We start from the raw sequence: 8699 nt of genomic DNA on the forward strand, positions 1-8699 counted from the left end.
TACCTTCACACACAAACCCATGCACTATGGGTTAGTAGTTCAGTAGGCTTTCTCAAGAAAATGACAACCAGCTGAGAGGAGCTAGGACTTATTCATCAGAGAGGTGGTTGGCTGTTATGTTGCTGATCCTTCTTGCTTATTTCCCAAGAGCTGGGGAGGGGGAAAGGTCATGGCAAATTCTGAAAGATCAGAGAAAATTCCTTGGAGAATCTCAGGGAATTTCCTCTTCCCCCCTCCAGCTTCTTTCATGTGAAAAGGGGAGAGCTAGCTACTAAAGGTCACTAGAATGCACATACACACCTGAGAGGGTCACTTAGCCCCAGGAATCCCAGCTTATTTGGAAAACTGCTCCTTGAAAAAATGTACAAATATTTGGCCTGATGCACAGCCAATTGAGAGAATTTCTTTTGACTTTTGTGAGCTTTGAATCATGCGCATAGTAATAAATAACAAAATGCTGGTTCTGGCACAGCACTTTTTTTTTTTTTTAAAGTCCTGTTTCAAAATCTGCTTGTAAGCTTTCAGGTCTTGGTGAGGATGGGGAGGAGAGGAGGAGGAAGCCAATAAAAGCTACATTTGAACCTTCAGTTGCATTTGTGATGAAATCTCTCCCCTTCTCCAAAGCGTATGATATTACAGCACTTTCTCTAAGACTGGTTGGGGTTGTAATTTTACCTTGAATGCCAAGTACTTTTCTTTTCTGTTACAAATATTGTAGATATTTGCAACCACTTAGAATGAGAGTAGTGAGTAACAATGCCAAGGACTTCTGATGCTTTTCATTTTCTTCTTTGATTATCTCAGTTACTCTGGTCCTCTGAGCTCTCTAGGTCTTCACAGTCAGTATAAACTTACCGAATTCAAGGAGAGTGTATATGAAATGTGAAGCTTGCCTAATAAAATATATTAATATTAATAGAGCAAGTCTTCTAACACAATAGTGCAATATAGAAATTTGATATTATTTACTTAACACCTTGCAGCAAAATTTTTACAAAATATAATAAATACATACTGCACTTGGTTTGCCACAAAACCACAGCCATCTCTGAGGCCATGGGGGGGATTGATCTAAGTTACGCAATTTCAGCTATGTGAATAACGTAGTTGAAGTCGATGTACTTAGATCTGCTCACCGAGGCGTCTTCACTGTGGTGAGTCGACAGCTGATGCTCCCCCGTCGACTCTGCCTGCACCTCTCGCAGTGGTGGAGTACAGGAGTCAACAGGAGAGCGCTTGGGGGTCAATTTATCGCGTCTAGACTAGATGCAATAAATCGACCCCCGCTGGATTGACCGCTGCCTGCCGATCTGGCAGGTAGTATAGATATACCCTGAGATGGTATGGGGCAACAGACAACTAGCACTGAGCACAGTCACAAAAGTTTTGAGGAGGGAAATCATTCTGAGCTCGGGTATCTGAATAAATGACTCATGATGTTTTTGTTAGAGCAGAGTTTTAAAGTCAAAGCCAAAAAAACAGAACCTTTGTTTTAGAAGCCCATCTGCTGTATCACCACCCCTAAACATTTAAAAATTCTAAGTTAGTTCCCCAGTCATGAGACTTGCTTAAAAATCATAAACTTTGGGTTCTTTTTATTAGCTTTCTGTTTTTTGAGCACTAGAGATCACGTTTTCAAGCTTTTCTCCACAGCCATGAGGGAGGGCTAGAAACTTACTTTTTTAATGGAAGCTGAAATTCCCACATAATCACATGGCTCCAAGAACCATGGACTTTACAAAAAAAAAACGCCAAAAATCACAAAGACTTGCAAACTCTTGAGATTTTATTGTAACACTGGGTTTGTATAAATCACTGCCTGATGGTGGCAGGGGCTGTGGGGTTGGGGGGTATCCAGTTTTTCCCAAACTCCCAAAATAACATTTGATCAATTCTGTTTTTCCCCCTAGATCAAATGTGCCAGTCCACAGTACCACATCAGCCTTACACCTGCCTCTTGCCTGTGTGTGTGTGTGTGTGTGTGTGTGTATTGGCTCCTATAGTGCTCCTGTCACCATGGTAACTAAGCATGACATCTGGAGTGATTTCCCTGCCTCTTGCGATGATTGTGAATCCATTCCTGATTAATGGCAAATGTGTTTTTAAAAAGGTCTTTTTGCCTCTAGATATTGGATACCAGCTTGCTATGTTACAGTAATATTAACATCAATTTCTTAAAACTTCAGCTTCCTCAAAACACAGGATTATTTGTTTCTATAAAGCAGGAGTTTGCATTTGTGTGTAGTTATTGATAATAAATGCAGACACAAGGGAGGCCTAAGAAGGTAAATGAAGATCAAGATAATCATGTAGGAGGTAAGTCGTGAGAAGGGATAAACAGAAAACTCTCTTCTGTGGGAAAACATGGAGCAAAACCACAAACAGGAAAGAAAATGATGAATCCAAACAATGAGTTGCAGCAGTGATTTGCAGTGAACATGATTATAAAGAACACAGTGTTCACAGCAGACATGCATCACAGTTGAACATCAAATACACCAACATTGCTTCCCCATTTCCCCTCACCCCATCCCTTCTTCCAAAGCCCAACTTCTGCTCTCCACTGTATTTGTTCAGCAATGGACTTCATGCGATTGATTCAGTTCTCATTAAACTGATTTACTAGGCTCGCTGGCTCTGCTCAGTTTCAGTTTATTCCTACTTTGTTTAAAATTCGGGAAGTGCTGGGGGAGGGTACAGGACACTAATGGCTGCACTTGTGCAAACGGAGTGGCAGCTGATTTATTGCAAAGGTTATAAAGGAAAAGTATTAAGTGTGTTCCATTCTGTTTGGCAAAGCCATTCTGCACAATGTCCAACAAAACCCTGAGAGCACTGTTTTGCAAAAAGAAGGGGGGTGGAAAGCTCCACCAAAGATGTGCTCTTCTTCTTTTGAGCATTAATTAAGACTGTAAATCACAGGCAACATGAAACAACTGTATCCCACAGAACATGGACAGTTGTGGAGTTCTGCTGGGCTTGTGTGATCAGCTTAAATACCAACACTGAAGCACTAATGGGAGGGCAAACTTCAAAGAGAAATTTTGGCATGAGGGAGAGGTCTGCAGGATCATTACATGGATAAGTTGTAAAATAGACTCCTCTATGCAAATTGGGGGGGTGGGGAATGAAAGTTTGAAAGGGTTATAAGAACTTGGACTTTTTTTCTTTAAAACACAGAATAAGTCCCATATTGATTTATCATTATACAATCTTTAGATATGTTTATTTATATTTTGATTATACAAGCAGGGGGGGGGAGAGAGAATCTGTATATGATAATTAGACATTATATTGATAGTCTCTAAAAATAAGTTTCTTTTCCACTTAAATAATTAGATAAGCATTTTCCACTGTTTTGGCACATTGTGGGCACAGTGGTTCAAAGTCTTATTCCTTTCATAAATGTATAGATTTGAAGGCCAGAAGGAATCATTAGGGTCATCTAGTCTGATCTCCTGCATAACATAGGCCATATAATTTCATCCCATAATTCCTGCAACAAGATCATGTCTTGTAATTGAGCCAGAGCTTATTTTTTAGAAAGACATCCAGTCTTCATTTAAAGACTTCAGTGATACAGAACCCACATATCCTTTAGCAAGTTGTTCCAATGGTTAATTACCCTCATGATCAAAAATTTGCCCCTTTATTTCTAGTGTAAGTTTATCTAGCTTTGGCTTCTAGCCATTAGACTTCAGCAGAATTGCTCCAGTATAACAGAGAAGAGAATTTGGGCCATTCCATCATTTACTATTCATTTTACTTTAGAGCATAGTAGTTTATTATATATAGTGCATTGATGATTAATGGCATGTCCTTAATAATTAAGTTACATGTAATGTATTTACCAGTACAAAATATTTTCATTGTTATAAGTAAACTGGTGTCCTTAATTCCTCAGAGCATTCTTGGTCTGCTAAATGTGATTTTCTAGACATAATTTGCAATGCTGGGGATTCCAGATTGGCTGATGAGGTTAGTTTTCCTTCTAATAGAACATTGCATTATAACAGAGATGCTCTCCTTAATTATACAGGATATATGGAAAAAAATTGTAAAAAACAACTAACTCCTGGAGGGAAAAAAACTGAGAATGATTTATAATTAGTATATGGCATTCAGGAGACCTCTTATTGAGTATCCAGTTGTTTGCAGTGTAGCTGTCACTGCAATTGAGCTTGGTAGCTTTATACCACTCATAGGACAACACTCTGACACCATAACAATGCCCCAGGAATATCCATTTGAAAATATATAATTCTTGTAATTGTTTGTGTAATGAGGAAAAACAAAGATTTTTCCCTAATATAGGAATGTCTGTACTAGAAGATTTAAGGAGTGGAAATGAGAATACAAGAGCCTCAGATCAAAAGTAGGGTTCATAGTAATTGGATTTGTTGTAACTTACTGAAAAAAAAAAAAAAGCCTATCTGTGTACTGTTTATGTTGTCACAGAAAGTACTCCTTGAGACAGAAAGCACCACATGTCCTTTCCTTTAGCACTACAGGGGTACTGCAAAGCAAAATCCACATTTTAATGGTAGAAAAGGACACTACTTACCTTTTTACATTTAAAACAGCATCCTCCTTATTATTTGGGAACCAGAGCATTAGTAGATTAGGGTATTATGCCTTCATAGGAGGTATCTGAATATTAATAGTCCAGCTCCCAGACAAGAATAAAAATATTCTTCTGTGTGTTAAAGAGTAGAATCCTCTCCTACTACTACTGAGTTCAAAAAGGCTTGTGCTTTGATGACCAGCTGTAAATATTTTAAAGGGCACCCACTGTCTCGTATTGCACCCATCCTGGAGGAAACTTTGTCCAGCAGATTAAAACCATTTATGAGTTTTGCTATTTTCCTCCTTTCTTGCCCCAAAGTTTTGAAAACCTTTTTTGCAGAAAAGTGGTATACAGTGTCCTCAACAGTGTTTAATTTGTGCTGCGTTCATAAAAAAGTCTCAACAACCATGTGAAATTTGTGTAATAATACCCAGCTCCTCTATAGCGCTTTTCATCCATAGATTTGAAAACCACTGTACAAGAGGTCAGTATCACTATCCTTGTTTTACAGTGGGAGAAACTGAGGTACAGAGAAGCAATGTGACTTGTACAAGGTGACCTAATGGCAGAACCAGGTATAGAACCCAGGTCTTCTGAGTCCCAAGTCAGTGTTCTGTCTACTAGGGCACACTACAAACAGCTTGGGGGCTAAACTAGGGTTGCCAGGTGTCTGGTTTTTGACCAGAAAGTCTGGTTGAAAAGGGGACCTGATAAAAGTCTGGTCAGCACTGCTGACTGCTGACCAGACACTAAAAGTTCAGTTACTGAGTAACCATGATCAGCCTCTCTGCCGAGAGGGCAGGAAGACCAGCAGCTGGTCAGCTGCTGATGGATAGCCTCTGTGGTGGTTACAGGGGGGCTCTTGTAGCCCAGGGAGGTGGCTCTGGCTGAGAAGGGGGCCAGCCTGGGGCTGAGGAAGAGGAGCACCCACAGGTTGACACTGACACTGCGGGCAGAGCGGGCAAGGGGAGGGCAAGCTCCAAGCATGCTGGAGAGGCTGTAGGAAGGACGGGGTCAGCCTGCTACCTGTGGGGCACAAATGTTGGGTGAGGAGCAGTTTGGAGACCAGCCCCTGGCCCCGCTCTGCTTGCCGGAGACCCTGGAATTAATATTTCCATGTATGTTTTCTGGAGCCAGCCAGGGCGAGTGGTGAGAGCTGCTGGGGGGGTGGGGAGGGCGCTACAAACAGCGGGGCAAGTTCCCCATATGGAAGCGAGCAGCTCTCTGCCCCCAGTTCCACATACCCAAACGGGGTGTTTGGGACCGTCGCTTGCCTCAGTGTTGGGTGCCTGGAGGAGCAGGCCGGGGGGAGCTGGGAGTCTGAACTCCTGGGTTCTCTCCCTGGCTCTGGGAGGGGATTGAGGGCTAGTGGTTAGAGCAAGGGGGGCTGGGAGCCAGGACTCCTGGGCTCCATCCTCTGCTCTGGGAGGGGAGTGGGAGCTCATAGGTTAGAGCGGGATACGGCGGGTGGGACTTAGGGTTCCTCAGCTCTATTCCTGGCTCAGAGAGAAGAATGGTGTGTTGTGGTTAGAGCAGCAGGGGTAGGAGTAGGGGGAGGCTGGGAGTTACTATAGTCCACTCAGATGTGAGATAGAAACTAGTCTCAGTGGAAAAACCTTCAACTCCCTTTTCACATAAGGCCTGAATTAAAAATAAATTAAATTAACATTTATATTGGTCATGGGTGCTTTAACTTACTATTGCCTTATAAAAACTGAGTGCACTAGTTCCTTTTTCTCTGTCCTATAGTGCATCTGGCTTTCATAACTTGATTAATTTCTTCAAATGCTAGATATTGCATATTGAGCTGGCTACAGGAAACACATACATTTACTAAGGCCATGTCTACACTACAAAATTAAGGCGACCTAACTTATATCAGCTTACTGCTTCTGCAGTAATTACATTACTTGTGTGTGTCTACATTTTGCTCCTTATGTTGGCAGTGCCTGCCCTCACCAGGAGTGCTTTAATCAATTGTACTGTCAGCCTGGGGCATTGTGGGACGGCTCCTGAAAACCCATAACAGTCAACATAAGCAATGCAGTATCTACACTGACACTGTATTGACCAATCTACATCAACCTTCACTCAATGCTGCTCGCGGAGGTGGAATTATTAAGTTGGCATAGCGGGTCAGTTACATCGGAGGCAGCCAAATTTAAGTGTAGCCACTTCTATAGTTATGTCAATATAAGCTGCCTTGCATTGACCTAACTCTGTAGTGTAGACTAGGGCTAAGAAATAGCCTCATAATCTGAATTTATTTTCAGCTGAACAGCCATAGCATTTCAGGAGTGTGAGAGGGCACTGTCAAACCATATGTCACTGTTGTCCCAAGTATTGAGGGTTCTCAGGCCATGGTTTCTATTGACTGCAAAGGCCAGCCCTAAACAGGGGAAAGTGTTAATAACCTGTGATCTTTGCAAAGCAATGACACCATGTTTTCACTGCTATCTATTTTGTTTGCTTTGGTTTACATTTTCAAGGCTCTCTTCCCAGGAAATGGGCTTAGAAAACTGACTAGTATTTTAAAAAGAAAAAGAGCAAGTCATCCTTATATGTCCCCCAAAACAAGGAGGGTGGGGAATTGGCAGGCCCCAATAGCTACTTCTTGGCTTTGTCCTGCACAGAGAACTACTTGCGACTAAAGATGGGATTCTAGAAAATTTAGGTATTTCCAAACATCCAGTTAACAAAATTTAAGGTGGATGGCTTGAAAATGCCACTGCCAACAGAGATTACTTGAGTAGTTCAGAATATTGGCCTCAGTGAGCCCTGGAACAAAAGCTCTCCCTAAAAACCCCAGGTCTGTCCTTACTCAGATAATAATCCTACTGATGCCCAAGGGAGTTTTGCAAGATGAAAGATTACAGGATAGGGCCCCACTTTTGTGACACGTACTGCCAGCAACTATTTTGTAGCTTTCTGTATGACTCTTAAGACTGCGTACATTCCGAGTGGGATTTTCAAAAGCACACCATGCTGGACTAACTGTGCTCCCATGGCATTCAGTGAGAGTTTTATTACTGACTTCAATGGTAGCAGAGTTGGGTCAATGATGAATGCTTTTGAAAAAATCCTTCTAGATTTAGAATCAAAAAGGGCCCCCCAAAAATGTTGCTTGTGGATGACAGCACTGGAGAGGTCTTCAACTTGAGCAAAGGCAATCAAGTTTTCCATACATACCCACTGTCCTATGACTGTGAGGCAAAGAGTGCTTAATTTGTGCCAGGGCTTGCAAGGATTTAGTCCCAGCACCACTAGGCATAGCAGTTCATAGCCACAGCACCTCTGGACTTGCTGCATCAGTTATGTATGTAAAAATAATTGCTTGAACCCAGCACCTTTTTCATTGCAAATTAAGCAGCGGAGGCAAGTGAGACGTGGATGGGTTGTTTCTATGCAAAGCTCAGTCTACATGCTCATCACTTCCTGGTGCAGTTCTCAGACTGCAATTGTTTCCTATATTGAACACTTGGCTCTACTTCTTGGCGTACCAGGGTAGGATAGATCACATCATTAATTTCTATGATTACTCATGATTATTTGTATTATCAAAACATGTCAGATGTTACAATATCTGCCTTCTAAAACACACCCTTACCCACAGTTTCCATTTTCTTGCATAAGAGTTCAAGGCAGCCACTTGGACCAGTGATTTGGCCTCATTTCATCACCTGGAAGTTGACTGGTTAAAATCTAAGCAGTGACTTCACACCTGATATATTTAGTAACACATGACAAGAACTGTGAGCTAAATCAGTTTCTAAAGGCTGTAAGAAGATAAAAATTCCCTGCTCTGTCATAGAATGGAAATGAGTATACTTCAACTGCCATCCCTCCTAATCTGTTAGCCAGTCTTAGCAGCTTACCAAGCCTGTATTTAACCTATTTCCCTAATGGCAATTAAGAAATGTTTTCATTTTACAGAGAGAGGATTGCCAATGAAATCCCCCTGTCGTCCCTCCCCCGCTTTGCGCTTGTTCTCTCCATCCCTCTACCCCTTCCTCTACTCCTTAGCCCAAAGCATCCAAAGCATTCCCTGTATGTTTGGGCAGCATGCAGTGAGGAAGAAATGATTAAGCAGCTGAATGTTTGAAATCCAGCTAAATGCACTGATTATTATCTA

This window comes from Eretmochelys imbricata, chromosome 3 (genome assembly GCF_965152235.1).
Source record: "Eretmochelys imbricata isolate rEreImb1 chromosome 3, rEreImb1.hap1, whole genome shotgun sequence".
NCBI classification, from domain to species: domain Eukaryota; kingdom Metazoa; phylum Chordata; order Testudines; family Cheloniidae; genus Eretmochelys; species Eretmochelys imbricata.